General features: G+C 51.8%; 2 protein-coding genes across 3 annotated transcripts in view; both read right to left on the bottom strand.

Moving 5' to 3' along the window:
• LOC119976116 (class I histocompatibility antigen, F10 alpha chain-like) overlaps positions 1-21,156 on the bottom strand; it is a 61,123-nt gene extending 39,967 nt beyond the window's left edge. The window contains exons 1-2 of one of the 2 annotated variants that reach the window (XM_038816294.1): positions 21,125-21,153; positions 6,549-6,680 (exon numbers count right to left, since the gene is read on the bottom strand). The gene's annotated coding sequence lies outside the window, so the exon portion shown is untranslated. Of the gene's footprint in view, positions 1-6,548; positions 6,681-21,124 lie in introns of both variants that reach the window. The other variant, XM_038816295.1, reaches the window with a different exon arrangement.
• Positions 1-24,220, bottom strand: part of LOC119976111 (stonustoxin subunit alpha-like) — a 784,268-nt gene that overhangs the window by 140,901 nt on the left and 619,147 nt on the right. The window lies entirely within an intron of this gene.

The raw sequence follows: 24,220 nt of genomic DNA on the forward strand, positions 1-24,220 counted from the left end.
CACCCGGGGGTCACTCGATTGTATCACCTCGTCAAAGCCCGCAATCTGCCCTACTCCGTTGAGGAAGTACGGACAGTCACCAGAGACTGCCAGGTCTGTACGGACTGCAAGCCGCACTTCTACCGGCCGGACCGTGCGTGCCTGGCGAAAGCGTCCCGCCCCTTTGAACGCCTCAACGTGGATTTCAAAGGGCCCCTCCCCTCCACCGACTGCAACACATATATCCTCAGTGTGGTCGATGAATTCTCCAGGTTCCCCTTCGCCATCCCATGCCCGGATATGACGTCTGCCACCGTCATCAAGGCCCTCAACTCCATCTTCGCTCTGTTCGGTTTCCCCAACTACATCCACAGTGACAGGGGATCCTCATTCATGAGTGATGAGCTGCGTCAGTTCCTGCTCAGCAGGGGTATCGCCTCCAGCAGGACGACCAGCTATAATCCCCGGGGAAACGGGCAGGGAGAACAGGACGGTTTGGAGGGCAGTCCAGCTGGCTCTACGGTCCAGAAACCTCCCAGCTGCTCGATGGCAGCAGGTCCTCCCGGATGCACTGCACTCCATCCGGTCACTACTGTGCACCGCCACAAATAACACACCCCATGAACGTGTTTTTACCTTCTCTAGGAAGTCCAGGACTGGTTCTTCTACGTAGGCATGTCCGACTCCACAAGGCGGACCCCCTTGGTGGACAGGGTACGCCTGCTCCACGCCAACCCCCAGTATGCGCCTATGTGGAGTTCCCCGACGGCCGCCAGGATACGGTCTCACTCAGGGACTTGGCTCCCTCAGGTTCCACTCCCACACACTTCCCCACCCACGCGCCACCCTCCCCTCCCCCAGCGCTCCCAACATTAGCCCCACCAGGTCCATCCCTCCTTCCCCTGCCCACGCTAGAGGACGAGGAAACTTTCGGCATGCTCCCGGAGTCATCCAACTACTGGCCAGCACCAACACCGCCAGCACCGACGTCGTCGACGCCAACACCGCCAGCACCGACATCGCCACCACCGCTACGTCGCTCCCAGCGAACCGTCAAACCATCGGATACACTTAACCTCTGACGGGGACCAGACTACAAGATGGATATTTTTTTTTCCCCTCCCCTCTGTAAATTATTTTAAAATCTGTATATAGTTCCACGCCACCCCCGTCGGTCTCATTTTTAACAGGGGATCAATGTGGTGATCCACTGTGTGCACCTGTATTAGGGGATGTAAGGTAGGACCTGCACTACAGGTTCGCCGGTAGCCCCTGCCGGCTGGCTCCGCCCACAAAGAGCTGTGTAAATATGCATTACTTCCTCCTGATCAGCCATTTCGCCAGCTGCAGCAGGAGGCCACTCATCTGACTGTAATAAAGCCACAGTTTTTTTTAAATTTAGTGTACCCAATAATTTTTCCGAATAAGGGGCAATTTAGAGTGGCTAATCCACCTAGCTTGCATATTTTTGGGTTGTGGGGGTGAAACCCACCCAAACACGGGGAGAATGTGCAAACTCCACACGGACAGTGACCCAGAGCCGGGATCGAAACTGGGATCTCAGCGCCGTGAGGCCGCAGTGCTAACCCACTGCACCACCGTGCTGCCCATAAAGCCACAGTTGTACCAATCTGAGTATCTCGTGCAATTGATCGTGCATCACACCTGACTCAGAACGATCTGGATTGAAGCTCCCATTCCAGAGACTTGATGACAGAAACTCGGCTGCACTCTCAGTGTGTTACTGACTGAATGCTGCACTGTCACAGGATCAGTCCTGAGGGAGAGCTGTCCTCTCAGATTCATATAAAACATCCCGGGACACTATTTCAAAGCAGAGCCCGGTGATTATAAACTGGATCCATATTGATCCCTGAGACATCATTAATGTCGATTGTCTAATCACAGGAACATTGCTGTCTGTGGGATCTTGCTGTGCACAGAATTAGCTGCCGTGTTTCCTGAATCACAACAGTGACTGTTCTACAAAAATTATTTCATTGGTTTTAAAGACCTTTGGCTCGTCCTGACGTTGTGAAAGATCAAAGTCTTTCTCTGCTCACTTTCTCTGCCCCAGTTTTTCCAAATAAACATTATTAACTTTGGAATCTAACAGCACTATTCCCAAATCAAGCTCATGGATTTTAGTTTGTTCTGTACCGCTGATATTTCATCTTCTTTCTCTGCAGTGATAAAGGATACAATGTTCTTGGTTAGTAGACCTTCCATGTTATCTCCAGCCCTGTCTGTCAATCTTTAATTGTTCTGTATCTCTCTGAGTCACATGTTTACTGTTAATATATTCACATAAACTTTCACAATTCGGCTTTATATTACCTGAACCTTTGCCCCGATGTCCCTTGTACAAACATCAATTTAACCCTTCTATTCCTTTGTTGTTCGCTTTATTTCTGGAACATTACTTTCCCATTTGTCTCTGTATTTCTGTGAACCATTTTCTGAATCTTTACACTGTGTCACTTCCCACATCCCGGACTTTGGCTGCCTGGCTACAGAAGTGAAAATACTGCTCTTTAGGGGAATGTTTTGGGCTTGTCCTGTGCTAAATACTCCTTTAAATAGCTCCCACTGTTTCTCTGTCGGGGCATCTCTGACAGCTGGGCCTAGTTTAACAGGCTCAGCTCCATTCTCCTTCCTTGGAAGTCACAGCCTTTCCTCAACTTAATTCCTCGGTTTGACTCTTTCTCCACCTCGAGCTAAATGTCAAACTCAACCATGGGATGTTCACTGTTTGAGAATTGTTCCCTTTGCTGTCCTGATTTAAATTAATTAGGGTTCATTTCCTTGTTTCCAAATCGAGTGCAGCCTGTTCACTTGTTATTTTATAAAATGTATTGAAAACTGCCCAGGGAACATGATAGAAATTCACCATCTTCACAGCCTTCATGTCCTTTGCTTCTCCCAGTCACTGTGAAAATTAAAATTGTCCATTTGAACTATTTTCCATTTGTTCCCAGTTTGTCTGCTCCAGGTGTTGTGAACATACAAAGTGGGACAGGAGTAGGCCATCCACTCCCTCAGCCTGCTCCACCATTTGATAAGATCATGGCTGATCAGATTGTCACAATCATTTTTTTTTTAAGAAAATATGTTATTGAGGCATTTATAATTTTAACAATTTTAAACATCAAATTTCAACAAAACCAAAACCACAATAATATAGCCAGCAAGCCCCCCCCACCCCCCGGGCACAAATCCCAGCCAACATGGCGTACACAAACAGTGCCACCTTCCAGATTGTCACAATTGTAAACTGGTTTTGGGATACTTACAATGGGGAATTCACACTCCCCCACTGTGGGGCGGGGCGTCCCCTTCTATATCCTGTATAAAACCAGAGGGCCAAGAACTGTGAGCTGGAGTGGAGTAACTGCTCTGTACTCTTGTTCCATTGCATTAAATCTTTTTCCTTTTACTCAACCTATCTGCGTGTCGCTGATAGCCCAGACCAACCGGTCCCTCAGGGCCTCCGATGAGGACGCTCTAAACAAACTGAATTTGGCCATTGGTTGCAAATGTGCCACGAACACGGCCACAGACTCCCCTGTATTCTGGACGGCGTCATTAAGTTTATAACGCAACATTATTAATGAAGGCGGCGGCTAAAATGGCTAAATGGTGTGGACTCCTTGCCAGACCTTATAATACTGGCGACGAGGAGTGAACTCTGGTCTCCAGACGGTGCTGCAACCTTCGGCCCCCGCCACCTCTGAAACCCCAAGTTCTGGTTGGGCTCCCTCCCCAGCATCCGGAATGCTGTTGTTTGGTTGGTTGGATCCATTTGATGCGCCTTGGGAGAGTTGGGTTCACTATGCTGAGCGTGTTCGTTTCTTCTTTCGGGCCAATGCCATTGCTGAGAATGTACGGCATGTGGTGGTGTTCCTCACCGCAGTGGGGCAGAGACTTACGGGGTGATCCGCGACTTGGTTTTTCCAGATGCCCCTGACTCCCGCACTTTTAAACAGCCGATTGAGTTGGTCAGCGGTCATTTTAGCCGCCGCCTTCAGTAATAATGTCGCGTTATAGACTTAATAACAGCGTCCAGAATCCAGGGGAGTCGGTACCGTGTTCGCTGCGTGTTTGCACCCAATGGCTGAATTCAGTTTGTTTAGAGCGTCCTCATAGGAGGCCCTGAGGGACCGGTTGGTCTGGGCTATCAGCTACACAGAGACAGGCTGTCCAAATAGCCCAGTCGAAGGAAGGTGCAGACTGGGGAGTCCAGGAACTACAAGCTATCGAGGTGAATGCCTTAGGGCGTGGACCGCATGTGTGGACTCCTTGTTTTCATCAGATCAGTGCCAGGCCCCTGAAATGCAGCTGCGTACGCCCCCCCCCCCCCCCCCCCCCCCGTCTCCCAGGCCACTGCCTACCCTCGTCATGAGCGTTGGCTCTCAGTGCCCTACTTGTGGTCGCTCCTGCCCAGGGGCTGCTGACAGACCGGGGCAGATTGTCCCCAACGATCATGCCATGGCCGGTATTTACCCAGGGCCGGGGCTTGGGCCAACCATTTAGGAGATCCGGAGGAGGAGGAAGAGCTCCTTTTCCACTCCAGCGCCTGTTCGGGTACACAGGTGGAGAATTCAGAATGTCCAAATTACCTAACAGCACATCTTTCGGGACTTGTGGGAGGAAACCGGAGAATCCGGAGGAAACCCACGCAGACACGGGGAGAACGTGCAGACTCAGCACAGTGACCCAAGCCGGGAATCGAACCTGGGACCCTGAAGCTGTGAAGCAACAGTGCTAACCACTGTGCTACCATGTCACTCATGTTATGTCGGGAGCTGAAGGCCTTCACCACCAAGTCAGCCGAGTTAATTATTGAAGATGGGGACTTACTCTGATGGGCCCGGGTGATGGGTTGGACCTTAGTTTTAAGTGACCTCCATAGTGGCCACACGGGGCCTCATGGATAAAGATTATAGCTTGGAGCTACATCTGGTGGCTTCGAATGGATGGAAACATCGAGACGGTGGCCTGCCAGTGTGACATCACCAGTTGCTCCCCGCCGCTGTGCCCCTGCTCCCGTGGGAATGGCTTGGCCGTCCTTGGGCCCGCGTTCATGATGATTTTGCCAGTCCCTTTCTGGGCTCAATGTTTCTTCTGTTAATCGACGTGCACTCCAAGTGGATGGAGGACCACCAAATGCTGCCGATCACCATGGGAATGACGATCGTGAAACTCCTTTTCCACCCATAGCATTCCAGAGGTCCTTGTGTCCGATCATGGGCCCTCATTGACGAGCCAAGTTTCTCGGCCTTCTTGCGTTTAACGGGGTCCGCCATGTCAGGACGGCCTCTCTACCATCCGGCATGGCCGAGTGGACCATACAGACCCTGAAGCAGGGTTTGTGGAAACAGGGCATCAGTTTGTTGGATACCGGGTTAGCCTGGTTTCTGTTTTCTTACTGGACTACTCCCCATGCAGTTATAGGGATTGCCCCTGTGCAGCTTCTGATGGGTCAGCGTCCACGGACCAGATTGGGGCGAAAGTGCGAAAGGTGCACGATCCTTTGCTGCAATTCTGCATTCCAAGCTTTCGGTTTGTGTTTTGTCCCGGGGACGAGATTTACGTCCGTACCTGTGCTCAGGGTGACTGCTGTTCTGGCAGACCGGGCTGGACTCGTTTCGTCTGCAAGATTGACGGCAACATATAAAGCCCACATGGACCACCTTAGAGCCAGACACCCGGCGACGCGCCCATGGGCAACACTTCCAAAAGCCCCACGGGCATTGTCGGACCACTACGATGTCTCCGTCCCCACTCTGCCACATGGCGGCCATGCCATTCTGCCCGACTCGCCGTCGGACTCTTCAGATTCGGAGGTGGACTCGACTCCCTCGGTACCCGGGGCTGTCGTGCCGCCCCTACCAACGCCACATGAAGCCAAAATTGCCCGCCGGTGTGGACGGAAGAGGCTCATCCCGCTCCGCTTCTCGTTGCTGGACCCTTCTATGTCTGTTGCCATTGAGGACCAAACATGTCTTAAGAGGCTGGTATCTGCCCTCGCCTCCGATCTCTCCGCCTCGGCCCGGTCGCGTGTGTGACAGCGCCGCCACCGACTTGGGGGGAGGGGGTGGAATGTCATAACCTGGGGTTAAGCAGGTGATAGGACACTGATGAGCCTCGGGGATTGATATTCCCAAAGGACTATGGGGAATACACACTCCCTCACTGAGGGGCAGGGAGACCCCTTCTACATCCTGTATAAAACCACAGGCCATGAACTGTGAGCTGGCTCCTGTAGTAGAGAAACTGCTCTGTCCTCTTGTTCTGTTACATTAAACCTTTTTCCTTTGACTCAGCCTGTTGGCTCGGTGCGGACTCCTTCCAAGAGCTGATAATACTGATTGTGTCACAACCCTACCTTCCTGACTACACCCTGTTCACTTTGACTCTCTAGTCAGTCAGGAAGCTTTCTCACAGTTATATCTAACCGGTAATTCTAACAGCTGCATAACTCTCTCCAAAAGATTCACATTAACCCCAGAGAGAGAGAGAGAGAGAGAGTGTGAGAGTGAGAATGGAAGAGTGAATTCTGTACTTACCGGCAGAGACCCAGGAAAAAACACAGGGAGATGGAGAAAAGGATCAGGAACATTCTGGGAATCCACTGTTCCTGTTCCAATCAGTGACCGGGAATCAAACTCTCTGAGGTGGAAACTAATCCTGTTTACAGACTGGGTAAAAAAACACGAAAAAAAACAAACGTTAATCCAGACGCCATTTTACTGTCTGACTCGAACTTTGATCATTTCCTTATTGCTGAACCAGAGGATGATTGATCGGTGAGTCTCAGAAAAACAATGAGTTCAAGTGTTAAACTGTCACATGACACCAGGAAGAACTGGAGTTGACTCATTCTGTGAGAAAAGAAAAACAACTAATCTCCGTACAGCACCTTCCACAAACTGAAACCTCCCCAAGGGCAGTATTTATAAAACAAAGATTGATCCTGAGAGACACACACAGGCCAATGGCTAATATCTCACAGTGGTAGATTTTCAGGAGTGTCTTACAGAGAGGCTGCAGTGAGGTGGAGGGAGGGGATTGTAGAGTGAAGGACCGAGGCTGCTGAAGACACAGCCCCCAGTGTGGGCCGATTATAATCCCAGATCCCCGAGGTGTCAGTCTTAGAGGATCGCAGGGATCACACAGAGTTAGTGGGGCTGGAGGATGTGGTGATTGTAGATCTGAGTAGATGCAATACAACTGAGCAAGCACTAGAGGGAGCACGGGAGAGCTATATATACACAGGGACAGGAAGTGACGACACACTTCACGGAAGGCAGAACCGGTAGCAGGACACAGACACACAGGCAGGCAATATTTGAGGTAGCCGTAAGTTAAGCTCTGAAGAGAGAACAAATTCACAATAAAGCATCTTCTCCACCTTTGAGACTACGAGCTTTATTAAGACATGAGGAACAACACATGGTACCAAGAGTGGCTTCAGACGCTTACTACAGGACAACTCAGCTGCAGACACAGAAAGAACAAAATGGCATGGAAATCTCCTACTGGGCATTGGACTTGGGAAGACATCGCTTATTCAAGGATGTGGCTTGGAACCCCACCTCAGCTGGACATGACCGGCAAAGTAAGAAATGTCTGGAAAATGTTTAAACAAATGTTCGATTTTTATATCATAGCTAATGATATAGCAGCAGCCTCAGACGAAATTAAAATAGCAATGCTCATCGCAGGACATGAAGCTAGGAAAGTATATAATGGATTTAAATACTCAAAAAATGAAGACAGCAACAGTTTACAAATAATACTAAAAAAATTTGAAGAGTACTGTAAGGAATTTGAACAGCACAGTATGCTCAGAGGCCAAACTGCACAGAGACTGAGTGATGCAAAACTCAGACAATCACTATCAAAACAAGAAATCGCGAGTGAAAAGTACAGATCAAAATGAAGAAAAAACTTGAATTTTTCACAAAGCCAAAATGCTGAAATCCAGTCCAGATCGAAAGGAAAAGGTAACTTACAACTTTCAGAAAGAAAAAACGCTGAAATCCGCGATAAAATGCGTCGGACCACATTTTACAGTCTCGGGGATACAAAGAACAAAAAACTGCGTCTGCGCATGCGCAGGAAACAGAAGCCGCGCATGCGCAGTTACAATCACCAGTTTTGCGTTCTGCGCATGCGCAAGCCGCGTATGCGCAGTTTTAAAAAGTTCCGGTTGCTGATCGTTATGTGCATGCGCAAGCCACGCATGCACAGTCTCAAAACGTTTTGGTCGCGGATCGTTATGCGCATGCGCAAGCTGCACATGCGCAGTGGACACAAAACTGCACAGTGAAGGAAGGCCAATTTGCGCATGCGCAATTGATTCCTACGCATCACGTCACGAGCGTCATGACGTCTGAGCATCCCGACCATGCCTACTTAAAAAGGAAATGCCCGATAATTGAAAACAAGATACTTAAAGCGGTAAAACCAAACTTTCTTGCCTCAGAAGACAAAAAAACGCCTGAACTTCAACCAGCAGTTGGAAATAACTCTCACAACACCCTGGAAAAAGCAGTCTGCACCACCCAAAGTGAAGAGAACAAAAAGAATTCCGAAACAAAAAAAGATGATTTGTTTTTCGGAGAATACTACTCAGACATGGCTGAGTTATTCGGATATGCTGATCACAGCATCAGCGACACGGTCGCAAAGCTCAACACGAATCTACTCGTGGTAGATGAATCCAACACCATGATGCCATGGCAGATCGTCGATACATTGGTTGACGGCAATACCCAAGACGAAGACGACGCCACACAGAGAGCACAGAAAGTCTCCACAGAGAGAGCGATGACAGGCTCCACAGTCAGAGTGATGAAAGACTCCAAAAGGGAAGCAAGCAAACACTCCCTGGCGAACACCATGCATGAACAAGACCATGAAGGTCAACCCGCCATATCTGAGCAACCGCAAGCAGACTATGAAAGTCTACCAAGCTCACATAAACAAGAAGAAGACAATGTACATCTACCCACTGCGTGCAAAAACAGTGACAAGGTCCTCTACATACAGGAGGTACAGGATCACAGCGAGACTGACAGTTCTCAGCTTGTCTGTGCAGGAGCACAGAGTAGGGCCACCCAAGAGACCAGAGAGACCACACCAATAGAGACCATACAGATTTTGACTCCAGAAGAGGAGCACCAAGAGTCCAGTGAGACCACATCAATTGTAATTGTAATCATGAAGATTTTGACTCCGGAAGAGGAGCACCAAGAGTCCACAGAGACCGCGTCAAATGAAATCGTGAAGAATTTGACTCCAGAAGAGGAACACCAAGAAAGCAAAGACGACAAATCAAATCCACCACAAATGACTGATGTCACCAGCATCAATGCAACATCAGATCAGTCTCACCATTCTCGAGATGAAACGTTCAAAGCAACAGATTCCACAAAGAACACTCGCACCAATAACTGTGACAATTACTCAAATTATCCACACGGGACACTCATTGAGCATAACAAGAAAAACAAAAGCCAAAAGAAGCACAGCAGAAACGAGAACAACAACAGCAAGAACAAAAGCAACATGAAGCGCGACAAGAACAACAAAAATCGCAAGAAGCACTGCAGAAACAAGAACAACAGCACCAACAAAAACTACAAGCACAAAGACAAAAACTACAAGAAGAACAACAAAACCAATAAGAAGCATAACAAAGATAGCGACAACAACAAAGACAGAAACGTCCAATGTGAGGGTTCATTGAGTGGGTCATGTACAAAGTAGAGTGTGAGAGCTCATGGAGTGGGTCGTGTGCAGAGAGTCCAGTGAGAATGTTCATGGAGTGGGTCGTGTACAGAATCCAGTGGGTGGGTTCATGGAGTGGGTCATGTACAAAGCCCAGTGTCATGTTCTGGAGACTGGCCAATATGAATGATGCACTACAGAACATCTAGCTTAAATCATTTATTATGAAACAACTGTGTGGTAAAGATAACTGGAATAAATAAATAAACTACTAATTCTAACTAACTATTATAGAGCTACTGCAAAATACATCTATCCGCTAGCACAACTTACTCTCAACTGCCTCAAGGCACAGAGCCGCATGGTGGACTTACACCCCCACACTGCCACCTGCTGGTCGGAGTCATGGATAACATTATATACAGAATTTCTTTATGCATGGCGTCACATCCCCTTTCCTCTGGAAATGTAATTATCTACACTGATTAGATCATTTTTACAATTCAACTTGATATGCATAATAAATTTAAATAATTCTCTCAAGTTTACGTCGTAGCCTTGTTGATCTTGTGAGTGGCTGCTGAACTTGTGACATTACTTCATCTTCCTTTGTAGTTGTGGATGCTGCTTGTTGTATCATTGTGTCGGGTGGCACGGTATCACAGTGGTTAGCACTATTGCTTCACAGCACCAGGGTCCCAGGTTCGATTCCCAGCTCGGGTCGCTGTCGTGCGGAGTCTGCACGTTCTCCCTGTGTCTGCGTGGGTTTCCTCTGAGTGCTCTGATTTGCTCCCACAAGTCCCGAAAGACATGAGGCTGGATTCTCCGATTCTGGGGCTATGTCCCCATGCCGGCGTGGGAATGGTGGCATTTTCCTGGGGGTTAGCAGGACGGCAGCGTAGAGCACCCGGACCTAGCTGCCAATATTCCCTGGAGAACTGCCATGTCCGTGGCTGCTCATGCACACGGCGGCAGCCTGCAGCGGCGCGGCATGGTTCATGGCGGAGGCCGCTCGTGGACACGGCCCGCGAAATAGTCCCTCCCTTCGGCCAGCCCGTGAGCCCTGGGCCACGCCCCACAGTGCCTCCTGCCCCGAGTAATGTTCCCCCTGCCAGTGGATTCTCCGGCCACTCGCCGAACGCGATTTCGGTGTCGGTGACCGGAGGATCCAGCCCCATTGGTGTTTGGTGAATTGGACATTGTGAATTCTCCCTCTGTGTACCCGAACAGGCACCGGAGTGTGGAGACACGGGGCTTTTCACAGTAACTTAATGTAAGCCTACTTGTGACAATAATAAAGATTATTATTATTATCTTGTCGTTGCTCTGTGTGCTGCACTGCAGCTTCTTCAGCTGTCTTAGGACTGCTACCTATTTCTTCTGGTGGTTACATTACAAAAGGTTGTCGAACTTTCAGCAGAGCTCTGCTGCTCCTTCTTAAGTCAACACAGTGATGATGGGATAGGAGTTTGGACCTGCCTGTCCCAGTACCTTCCCATACCCAGACCATCCATTCCCTTTGGAATCTTCCAGTCTGACCGTGCCATTTGGCTGCAAAGGTTGGAGTCTTCTCGCAGATTTATCGTAAAATCCCTTTGCCTCCTTTTTTGAGAGATCAGTTGCCTCTCTAATGTGTGGTCAATTGGCTCTTTCCGAATCTAGGGCAAGGTCGCTCTCAGCTGCCTCTTCACCAGCAACCAAGCTGTCAAAAGCCCATTGATTAGTGGTGCAGAACGATAGCTTAGGAGCCTGAGATAGGTGTCATCTCGGCTGTCTAATGCTATTTTCAGGAGCTGTTTCACGATATCAACACTCTTTTCAGCCTTACCGTTCAACTGAGGGCACAGAGGACTCGAGGTGATCTGTCCGAAATCATACTGCCGTGCAAATTCTGTCCAATCATAACGCTCGAAACAAGGACCATTGACACTCATGACTATATTCGGTATCCTGTGGTGCGTAAAACTCTCTTCAATATTCTTAATGATACATCTGGCCGTGGAATTCGAAAGCTGTGCTATCCGTGATGGTTAGAAAAGTAGCCGACTACCAGAACGTTTTCCTTTCAATTCAAGTGAAAGAGATCCACGACAAATGTCTGCCATGGAGTTGTGACGATCTCACCCATCTGCATCGGCTTTTTGCTTTGTTTACGGTGAAACTTTTGACTGAATCCACCCTCACTTCAATATTGTGGTTTACCCCTGGCCAATAAACTGCATCCCTGGCTCTGCGCTTGCACTTTTCCATCCCCAAGTGCCCTCCATGGAGTTTCATTAGGGTCATCGACATTATGAAATGAAATGAAAATCGCTTATTGTGACGAGTAGGCTTCAATGAAGTTACTGTGAAAAGCCCCTAGTCGCCACATTCTGGGGCGTGTCCGGGGAGGCTGGTACGGGAATTAATGACTGTGGGATCACTATTCGTTGTTTCCGCAGCAAAAATCAATTCGCATCACTTAACTCTACTTGTACATTGTAAAAACGTGAGCAGGAACCTTTGGGCCATCCGTTGTGGAGATATCCCCTCAGCAAGACAGTGGCCGGGATTCTCCGGTATCTGGCTGGCGGGCCATACCGGTGCCAAAGAGTGGCGTGAACCACTCCAGGGTCGGGCCGCCCGGAACGTGCGGAATCCTCCGTACCTTCGGGGTCTAGGCCGGCGCTGGAGTGATTGGCGCCGCACCAAAGGCCGCCAAAGGGCTTCCGCCGGACGGCACAAATTGGCGCATGTGCAGTAGTGCCAGCGTGTTCCCAGAACCGCTGGCATGATTCCTGCGCATGCAAAGGGGGTTTCTTCTCCGCGCCGGCCATGGTGGAGCTTTACAGCGGCCTGCGCAGAGGGAAAGAGTGCCCCCACGGCATCGGCCTGCCCGCAGATCGGCGGGCCCCGATCGCGGGCCGGGCCACCGTTGGCCCTCCCCGGGGCCAGATCCCCCCGCGTCCTCCGAGGAATCTGCAGGCCACCCGCTCGGCCCATCGCGGAGCGGAGAATCGCCGGTGGGGGGGGCGGGGGGGCTGCTGCCAATGGCTCCCGACTGGCGCGGCGCAATTCACGAGGTCAGTCAACAGCTCATTACGCTGGCGGAGGAGTGAGCTGGGGCTGCTGGGGTGACCAGGAAAGGGGATGTGCTGGGTGACGGTGCAGTGAGCTGGGGCTGCTGGGGTGACCAGGAAAGGGGATGTGCTGGGTGACGGTGCAGTGAGCTGTGGCTGCTGGGGTGACCAGGAAAGGGGATGTGCTGGGTGACGGGGGAGTGAGCTGGGGCTGCTGGGGTGAGCAGGAAAGGGGATGTGCTGGGTGACGGAGGAGTGAGCTGGGGCTGCTGGGGTGACCAGGAAAGGGGATGTGCTGGGTGACGGAGGAGTGAGCTGGGGCTGCTGGGGTGACCAGGAAAGGGGATGTGCTGGGTGACGGAGGAGTGAGCTGGGGCTGCTGGGGTGAGCAGGAAAGGGGATGTGCTGGGTGACGGAGGAGTGAGCTGGGGCTGCTGGGGTGACCAGGAAAGGGGATGTGCTGGGTGACGGAGGAGTGAGCTGGGGCTGCTGGGGTGACCAGGAAAGGGGATATTCTGGGTGACGGAGGAGTGACCTGGGGCTGCTGGGGTGACCAAGAAAGGGGATGTACTGGGTGACGGAGGAGTGAGCTGGGGCTGCTGGGGTGACCAGGAAAGGGGATGTGCTGGGTGATGGTGCAGTGAGCTGGGGCTGCTGGGGTGACAAGGAAAGGGGATGTCCTGGGTGACGGAGGAGTGAGCTGGGGCTGCTGGGGTGACCAGGAAAGGGGATGTGCTGGGTGACGGAGGAGTGAGCTGGGACTGCTGGGGTGACCAGGAAAGGGGATGTGCTGAGAGACGGAGGAGTGAGCTGTGGCTGCTGGTAGACCAGGAAAGGGGATGTGCTGGGTGATGGAGGAGTGAGCTGTGGCTGCTGGGGTGACCAGGAAAGGGGATGTGCTGGGTGACGGAGGAGTGAGCTGTGGCTGCTGGGGTGACCAGGAAAGGGGATGTGCTGGGTGACGGAGGAGTGAGCTGGGGCTGCTGGGGTGACCAGGAAAGGGGATGTGCTGGGTGACGGAGGGGTGAGCTGGGGCTGCTGGGGTGACCAGGAAAGGGGATGTGCTGGGTGATGGAGGAGTGAGCTGTGGCTGCTGGTAGACCAGGAAAGGGGATGTGCTGGGTGACGGTGCAGTGAGCTGGGGCTGCTGGGGTGATGAGGAAAGGGGATGTGCTGGGTGATGGAGGAGTCAGCTGGGGCTGCTGGGGTGGCAGGAAAGGGGTTGTGCTGGGTGACGTAGGAGTGAGCTGGGGCTGCTGGGGTGACCAGGAAAGGGGATGTGCTGGGTGACGGAGGAGTGAGCTGGGGCTGCTGGGGTGACCAGGAAAGGGGATGTGCTGGGTGACGGAGGGGTGAGCTGGGGCTGCTGGTGTGACCAGAAAAGGGGATGTGCTGGGTGACGGAGGAGTGAGCTGTGGCTGCTGGGGTGACCAGGAAAGGGGATGTGCTGGGTGACGGTGCAGTGAGCTGTGGCTGCTGGGTTGACTAGGAAAGGGGATGTGCTGGGTGACGGAGGAGTGAGCTGGGGCTGCTGGGGTGAGCAGGAAAGGGGATGTGCTGGGTGACGGAGGAGTGAGCTGGGGCTGCTGGGGTGACCAGGAAAGGGGATGTGCTGGGTGACGGAGGAGTGAGCTGGGGCTGCTGGGGTGACCAGGAAAGGGGATATTCTGGGTGACGGAGGAGTGACCTGGGGCTGCTGGGGTGACCAAGAAAGGGGATGTACTGGGTGACGGAGGAGTGAGCTGGGGCTGCTGGGGTGACCAGGAAAGGGGATGTGCTGGGTGATGGTGCAGTGAGCTGGGGCTGCTGGGGTGACAAGGAAAGGGGATGTGCTGGGTGACGGTGCAGTGAGCTGGGGCTGCTGGGGTGACAAGGAAAGGGGATGTCCTGGGTGACGGAGGAGTGAGCTGGGGCTGCTGGGGTGACCAGGAAAGGGGATGTGCTGGGTGACGGAGGAGTGAGCTGGGACTGCTGGGGTGACCAGGAAAGGGGATGTGCTGGGAGACGGACGAGTGAGCTGTGGCTGCTGGTAGACCAGGAAAGGGGATGTGCTGGGTGATGGAGGAGTGAGCTGTGGCTGCTGGGGTGACCAGGAAAGGGGATGTGCTGGGTGACGGAGGAGTGAGCTGTGGCTGCTGGGGTGACCAGGAAAGGGGATGTGCTGGGTGACGGAGGAGTGAGCTGGGGCTGCTGGGGTGACCAGGAAAGAGGATGTGCTGGGTGACGGAGGGGTGAGCTGGGGCTGCTGGGGTGACCAGGAAAGGGGATGTGCTGGGTGATGGAGGAGTGAGCTGTGGCTGCTGGTAGACCAGGAAAGGGGATGTGCTGGGTGACGGTGCAGTGAGCTGGGGCTGCTGGGGTGATGAGGAAAGGGGATGTGCTGGGTGATGGAGGAGTCAGCTGGGGCTGCTGGGGTGGCAGGAAAGGGGTTGTGCTGGGTGACGTAGGAGTGAGCTGGGGCTGCTGGGATGACCAGGAAAGGGGATGTGCTGGGTGACGGAGGAGTGAGCTGGGGCTGCTGGGGTGACCAGGAAAGGGGATGTGCTGGGTGACGGAGGGGTGAGCTGGGGCTGCTGGTGTGACCAGAAAAGGGGATGTGCTGGGTGACGGAGGAGTGAGCTGTGGCTGCTGGGGTGACCAGGAAAGGGGATGTGCTGGGTGACGGTGCAGTGAGCTGTGGCTGCTGGGTTGACTAGGAAAGGGGATGTGCTGGGTGACGGAGGAGTGAGCTGTGGCTGCTGGGGTGACCAGGAAAGGGGATGTGCTGGGTGACGGAGGAGTGAGCTGGGGCTGCTGGGGTGACCAGGAAAGGGGATGTGCTGGGTGAAGGTGCAGTGAGCTGGGGCTGCTGGTGTGACCAGGAAAGGGGATGTGCTCGGTGGCGGAGGAGTGAGCTGGGGCTGCTGGGGTGACCAGCAAAGGGGATGTGCTGGGTGACGGAGGAGTGAGCTGGGCTGCTGGGGTGACCAGGAAAGGGGATGTGCTGGGTGACGGTGCAGTGAGCTGGGGCTGCTGGGGTGACCAGGAAAGGGGATGTGCTGGGTGACGGAGGAGTGAGCTGTCACTGCCAGGGTGACCAGGAAAGGGGGTGTGCTGGGTGACGGAGGAGTGAGCTGGGGCTGCTGGGGTGGCCAGGAAAGGGGATGTGCTGGGTGACGGAGCAGTGAGCTGGGGCTGCTGGGGTGACCAGGAAAGGGGATGTGCTGGGTGATGGAGGAGTGAGCTGGGGCTGCTGGGGTGACCAGGAAAGGGGATGTGCTGGGTGATGGAGGAGTGAGCTGGGGCTGCTGGGGTGACCAGGAAAGGGGATGTTCTGGGTGACGGAGGAGTGAGCTGGGGCTGCTGGGGTGGCCAGGAAAGGGGATGTGCTGGGTAATGGAGGAATGGGTGCTGGGTGACACACCACAAGTTGGCACATCGCGCGGCGGTGGATGTCTAGCTTGTGGCCGATGCCATCCGAAACCTCTAAATGGTCGTTCTCAGACCCAATGGCACTCGCAGTTTGGTGGACCCTCAGGTGTGTGGTGGTGTCCTGTCTGAGCGAACCCCTGCCTGGACAGAATTCCACATTGGCCCCTAACCCCGAAACCTCCCTCGGAAGCTGGTGCCCCACAATCCGAGACACCTCATGGAAATGCCTTCCATGCCCTTTTTCACTGGGCAGAGGGTTTCCTTGCTGGCTGATGCTGCACAGGCTTCACCTCCTTTCCCTCACCCATCACCAGGCAGCTTGTTGCCCTCTGTTAGCGCAGGTCCCCACAGGACCTCTTCTATGGAGCACTCTTCCCCCTCAACCTTGGGGACCTGGAGTGGAGGCTGGTGCATGTAGCCGTGCCGTACAACCACCGACTGATTGCACCGGTTCGCAGACTCCCAAGAAGCCCCGTATATCTGGGGCCTTGTGTAGTCATGGATCATGTCTTTGTTGCGTGTTAGAGGCTGGACCCCCCCCCCTTGAGTTTTCTGACAAACCTTATGTTGAAGCTTTTGTTACACTTCAGCCCCACGCTCCTAATCTGGAGGCACCCGGTGTGGGGATGGTTGGGGAAAGCGGAGGTCCTCCTCATGAACCTGCTCCTGGGCCAGACAAAACTTGCCATTTCCTAGTCCAGGAGCTGGTCAACCGAGGGGGTCGTCCGACCCGAGTGCCTGCCCCAATGCTATATTCATGGCCGGGTGTCCCTGGAAATGGAGTGTGTGGCGTACACAGGCAGCATTCAGGCCTTCCATGCCTGGTGGGCACCGCAGGGGCTGGAGTGTTTCACAGACCCTGTTAATCGCTGTTTGACTTGATCTTCTTAAGTTTCCGTTGATCTTTGTTTCATTCCGGCAGTGCCCCTATCAGGAGCGGCCCCTTTTTCTTTGTCCCTAAGTTTGTTTCTTTTCATATACTTGATTTTTTTCCCTTTTTTAAATATAAATTTAGAGTACCCAATTCATTTTTCCAATTAAGGATCTGAAAGTAGATGTTAATGACTGATTTCCCGATATTTATTTTAAGGCAGCAAACATTTGGTCTCAGAGTGAATCTTTTCCATGAAATTAAACCACATCACTACCCAAAATCTGTCGACACGTCAAATCCATGACAATCCAGTCACTGTAATGCAAGTACAGACTCTGGGATCTCTGGGCCAAACTTTGTCAATCTCGTATACAACCTATCAAAGTCCAGAATAAACTCTTCCATGGACTGATTGTCTACTTAAATGTATCAAGCCTTGACCACACCTGGTAGGCTGGCAACAGATCATCTTTCTTGTAAATCCGATCCAGAAACGCTAACAGAAGAGTTCATCCCTCTTCAGTATTCAAGTCACTGACATCCTGCTCTGAATATACTGAGGGCTGGATTCTCCGATTGCCGATGGCAAAATCGCATTCGCCGATTGGTCGGAGAATCCGTTTTGACACCGATATCGGGGGCCGTTGCTGTTTAAGGATGCTCCGCCCCCTCCAAAACGGCATCATCGGTGAGTACACAGCATGCCGTTGGGACGGCCTCAGGACGTCACCTGAAGGCCCCGACCTCCCGACGGCGTGGGGCACGTTTCAGTTTCCAGGGACCTCACGTGGCGACTGAGGACTGTGTCTAACGGCGCCACAGTGGGGAGAGGGAGCCGTTCTGCTGGCTCCACCTCTACAAACAGCAAGGGACCCAGCACCGATTGCTGCGAACACCACTGGACGCAGGCTTTCAGTCATAAAAACAACCTTTGACCTCTGCCTCCTGCTACTCAGCCAATTTTGGATCCAATTTGCCATGGATCCTATGGGCTCTGACCTTCTTGGTCTGTCTGCCATTTGAGATCATGTCAAAAGTCTTACTGAAGTGCATGTAGACTACATTTATTACATATTTCCAGGCATAGGTGTCTGTGCAATCGGAGTGAGGGAACACCTGTGAACACCTTGATGCAATAATGTAGGCTGTGTTCTCCACACGGAGGTCTCCACACGGAGGTCTCCACACGGAGGTCTCCACACGGAGGTCTCCACACGGAGGTCTGCACACGGAGGTCTGCACACGGAGGTCTGCACACGGAGGTCTCCACACGGAGGTCTCCACACGGAGGTCTCCACACGGAGGTCTCCACACGGAGGTCTCCACACGGAGGTCTCCACACGGAGGTCTCCACACGGAGGTCTCCACACGGAGGTCTCCACACCGAGGTCTCCACACCGAGGTCTCCACACGGAGGTCTCCACACGGAGGTCTCCACACGGAGGTCTCCACACGGAGGTCTCCACAGGCTCCCTGAAATGAGCCTGCTGTAAAGAGGTTTAATGTAACAGTGACTTTCTTCTTTTTTAAAAAATATTTTTATTGAAGCATTTGCAGAATTTTTATAACAATAACAAACAAAACAATAATAACATAAACATCAACACGGTAAACTAGACATTTCCCACCCGACCCCTTCTGTACATCCCTTAACCATATTGCCCCTACCCGCACCCCCCTCCTCCCTTCAGAGTGCTGCTTCTGCTGACATTTTAATTTCCCCGAGAAAGTCGACGAACGGCTGCCACCTCCAGGAGAATCCCAGCATTGACCCCCTCAAGGCAAACTTTATTTTCTCCAGCTTGAGGAATCCAGCCATGTCACTGACGCAAGTCTCCACACTCGGGGGCTTCGTGTCCCTCCACATTAAAAGGATCCGTCTCCGGGCTACCAGGGAAGCAAAGGCCAAAACGTCGGCCTCTTTCACTATCTGACCTCCCGGGTCTTCTGACACTCCAAAGATCGGCATCTCGGCACCACCCGTCTACCTAGAACCTTGGACATTGCCTTGGCAAACCCCTGCCAGAATCCTCCAAGCTTTGGGCATGCCCAAAACATATGGACATGGTTTGCTGGGCTCCCCGCACACCTCACACATCTATCTTCTACCCCGAAAAACTTGCTCATCCTCACCGCCGCCATGTGTGCCCGGTGTACCACTTTAAACTGTATTAGACTGAGCCTAGCACATGATGAGGAGGAATAAACCCTGCTTAGGGCGTCCGCCCACAGACCCGCCTCTAACTCCCCACCTAGCACCTCCTCCAACTTGCCCTTCAGTTCCTCCACCAGGGTCTCCTCCGCCTCCAACAATTCCTGATAGATATCCAACACTTTCCCCTCCCCCACCCAGGTACCGGACATTACTCTGTCCTTTTACATAGAATTTACAGTGCAGAAGGAGGCCATTCGGCCCATCGAGATTGCACCGGCTCTTGGAAAGAGCATCCTACCCAAGGTCAACACCTTCACCCTATCCCCATAACCCAGTAACCCCACCCAACACTAAGGACAATTTTGGACACCAAGGGCAATTTAGCATGGCCAATCCACCTAACCCGCACATCTTTGGACTGTGGGAGAAAACCGGAGCACCCGGAGGAAACCCACGCACACACAGGGAGGATGTGCAGACTCCGCACAGACAGGGACCCAAACCGGAATCGAACCTGGGACCCTGGAGCTGTGAAGCGATTGTGCTATCCACAATGCTGCTGTGCTGCCGTCCTGTATCCCCTGTGGCGGGATCAATGGGAAAGCCAACACCTGTTTCCTCAGAAAGTCCCGGACTTGTAAATATCTGAAAGCGTTCCCCGGCGGCAGCTTGAACTTGTCCTCCAGCACCTTCAGACTGGGAAAACTCCCTTCTATGTATAGATCTCCTAATCGTCTAATTCCTGCTCTCTGCCAACTTCGGAACCCACCATCTATCCTGCCCGGCGCGAACCTGTGGTTATTGCAAATCGTGCTCCAGACTGACGCACCCCCCACCTTCTTATACCTCCTCCATTGCCCCCAGATCTTCAATGCCGCCACCACCACCGGGCTAGTGGAGTAACGGGCCGGTGAGAACGGCAGAGGCGCCGTTACCAGTGCTCCCAAACAGGCCTTTGCATGATGCCACCTCCATCCGCTCCCATGCCGACCCTTCCCCCATTAGTAACAGTGACTTTCAAAGTGACAAACATCAGATGGCCCCCAGCACAGTTTGTGGTGATGTGCATCACTGTAAATACACAAGGGGTTAATGTAAATACATGTAGACTAGCTAGACACTAGAGGGAGCATCAGAGACATCACACACACACACTCAACCAATAGATCAGTTAGATAGGACACGACCAATATGCATTCACGATACACACAGAAGTGACACGACCACAGGAGGGCATTACACCAACCCATATAAAGGACACCACACACATGACCTGCCTCTTTCCAGTAGAGACAGTCAGTGAGTAGAGACACAGGGTTGATTTGATATCATTCCCACCACGTGGATTGTAGCAGTCTGGTTAGTCAGTCTGAGTAGCTATAGTAGGATTAACAGTAGTGTTGAAACCAAGTTATAGAAGTGTATATAGTTTAATAAATGTGTTGAAGTTATCTCCACGTCTGATCCTTCCTTTGTCAAGTACACCACGAGGAAGCTGCTTATGCTCCACCTAGAGCATAACAAGACATGGTACCACAGGAGTGACTGTTTCAATCCATATAGTTACAACTCAGCAAGCAGTGACAACCAGCAACAGCAGCCAGGCAAGATTTTCGGCATTCCGATTCCACAGCAGCTCAGGTACCAAGGGAATCTCAGTGAAAATTGCCGTTGGTTCAGGCAGAGATTGGAGATCTACCTGGTAGCGTCCGACCTAGATGGCGTGGCGGATGCAGAGAAAATAAAGCTTCTACTCACTATCGCGGGTCCAGATGCAGCTGAAAACTTCCAGACCTTCAAATACTCAAAGGGGCAAAACAAGAGCGATTTCCAGGCATTCCTGAAAAAATTCCAAGAATTCTGCGAGGCAAATACAAAAAAAACAGTAAAAGAAGCAGCAAAACTCACCACGAGGTAGGCTTGCAGAGAATTCTGCAGTTTTGAATTGCAGCCATATTGGTAAAGGTGCTGCACATGCGCAGTGGAGAAAAGGCCCCCAGTAAAGGAACAGTGATCTGAGCATGCTCAGTCGCTTCCAAAGACCCAGGTCACATGCGTCATGACGTCAGAGGCCCCAGACCACTCCCATTTAAAGGGGAAATGTCCCAAAACTGGAAAAAAAATCTTAAAGCCGTAAAACAAGATTCTATCACCTGGAATGACAGCACAATGCCTGAAATTCAACCAGTAGCTGAAAGTAACCTCCGCAGACACCTGAAACAAGCAGTTAGCACCGCCCAAAGAGATGATACAGTCCTTGAATACTATGACACCGACCTTTATTTCTTCTCTGGACATTGCGAGCCCAATGCCAGCTCTGACACAAACAGTGATGATATGTCCTATAAGACTACGACAGATAAACCTTTCACCTTGGGTGGCTACCCCAGTACCAAATCCAAACCACAACTAGACGTGTTGTACATTCAAGACTACGAAGACTAGTTCTTTGAATTTGAGGATCTTCAGCCCAGCATATATGACATCCTGACTCGTGAGTGCAGGATTATGCTGTGGCCTGACACCGAGAGACAGAGAACAGTACAAACCCACAGAGAACGGCCTGCTGCCACACACAGCGTGGTCCATGTACCGCTAAGGGTTCCCGATGCTACGAGAGAAGACACGCAAGACTCCACACCGCAGTCCTTGCCTGAACAAGAAGTGACTCCAGTGTCACAAGCCTCCACAGCGAGCTCGTGGACAGACTCCACGATTGCAGAAACGCAGGACTCCAGAGTATAGTACTTGCATGAACAGGAAGTGACTCCAGTGTCACACGCCTCCACAGCGAGCTCGTGGACAGACTCCACGATTGCAGAAACGCAGGACTCCAGAGTATAGTACTTGCATGAACAGGAAGTGACTCCAGTGTCACACGCCTCCACAGCGAGCTCGTGCTCAATTTAGTTAAACATGGCCTTTCCCCAATTTAGCACTCTTTCTTTAGGACCACTCTCGTCTTTGTCCTGAGTATTCTAAAAGTTATGGAATTATGATCGCTATTCCCAAAGTAATCACCGACTGAAACTTTAACCACCTGGCCGGGATCATTCCCCAATACCAGGTCCTGTATGGCCCCTTCCTGAGTTGGACTGTTTACATACTGCTCTAAAAAACTCTCCTGGATGCTCCTTAGACATTCTGCTCCATCTACGCCTCCAACACTATATGAGTCCCATTCAATGTTGGGGAAGTTAAAATCTCCCATCACGGCTACCCTATTGCTCCTACATTTTTCTGTAATCTGTCTACATATTTGCACCTCTACTTCACGCTCGCTTTTGGGAGGCCTGTAGTAAAGTCCCAACAATGTTACACCACCCTTCCTATTTCTTAGCTCTACCCATATTGCCTCAGTGCTCGAATCCTCCATCGTGCCATCCTTAACCACAGCTGTGATATCATCTCTGACCAGTGATCCAACTCCTCCACCCCTTTTACCTCCCTCTCTATCCCTCCTGAAGCATCTATACCCTGGGATATGTAGTTGCCAGTCTTGCCCTTCCCTCAACCAAGTCTCAGTAATACCAATAACATCATATTCCCAGGTACTAATCCAAGCCCTAAGTTCATCTGCCTTACCTGCTACACTTCTCGCATTGAAACAAATGCACCTCAGACAACCTGTCCCTTTGTGTTCATCATCTCTTCCCTGTCTACCCTTCCCCTTAGTCACATTGAGTTTATTATCTAGTACCTTACTGGCTTTAGTTGCTGCCTCTTTACTGAGCTATAACTTCCTAATCTGGTTCCCATCCCCCTGCCACATTAGTTTAAAACCTCCCCAACAGTGTTAGCAAAAGCACCCCCCAGGACATTGGTTCCAGTCCTGCCCAGGTGTAGACCATCCGATTTGTAATGGTCCCACCGCCCCAGAACCGGTTCCAATGTCCCAAAAACCTGAACCCCTCCCTCCTGCCATCTCTCAAGCCACGTATTCATTCTGACTATTCTTGAATTTCTACTCTGACTGTCTCGTGGCACTGGTAGCAATCCTGAGATTACTACCTTTGAGGTCCAACTTTTTAACTTATCTCCTAACTCCCTAAATTCTGATTGTAAGACTTCATCCCATTTTTTACCTATATCGTTGGTGCCTATATGCACCACGACAGCTGGCTGTTCACCCTCCCCCTTCAGTGTTTCCAGCAGCCGATCTGAGACATCCCTGACCTGTGCACCCGGGAGGCAACATACCATTCGGGAGTCTCGTTTTCGACCACAGAAACGCCTGTCTACTCCCCTATGACTATAGCCCTGCCAGTCTTTTTCCCGCCCTTCTGTGCAGCAGAGCCAGACACGGTGCCATGAACCTGGCTACTACTGCCTTCCCCTCGTGAGTCATCTCCCCCAACAGTATCCAAAACTGTATACCTGTTTTGGAGGGAGATGACCGCAGGGGACACCTGCACTGCCTTCCTGCTCTTTCTCTACCTTTTGGTCACTCTCACCAATCCTAATCTGCGGTGTGACCAACTCACTGAACGTGTTATCCACGACCTTCTCTGCATTGCAAATGCTCCTAAGTGAGTCCATCCGCAGCTCCAGAGCCATCATGCGGTTTAACAGGAGCTGCAGCTGGACACACTTCCCGCACATGAAGGAGTCAGGGGCCTCAGCCGCGTCCCTGAACTCCTTCACCTCCTCTCTAACTAACCTACAGGTAGTTAAATCTCTGGCGGTAAACATTTGGGGTTTCTTTCTGACATTCACGGTTGGGTACTGATCTGTCCTTTCTGAGGAATCCTGAACCTCCCTCAGTCCCGAGTAGTGAGAGAAAACACATCTGGAGTGAGACACAGCCAGAGTGAGTGTGGGTATTGGAAATTTGGAGCTGAATGGGAATTTGGTGCAGAGGGGAAAGAGGTGCTTTTTGCTTTTTCCCCTTGCCATATAACTTCTTAAATCTTCAGAGAGTGATCTTACCCTGCTGCAGCAGTAGAGGCTACAAGGGAGGCAGCTGATTGGTCAGTAGGAGGTAAGATTGGATAAGTATTGACG

Source organism: Scyliorhinus canicula, chromosome 13, assembly GCF_902713615.1.
Source record: "Scyliorhinus canicula chromosome 13, sScyCan1.1, whole genome shotgun sequence".
Lineage (NCBI taxonomy): Eukaryota > Metazoa > Chordata > Chondrichthyes > Carcharhiniformes > Scyliorhinidae > Scyliorhinus > Scyliorhinus canicula.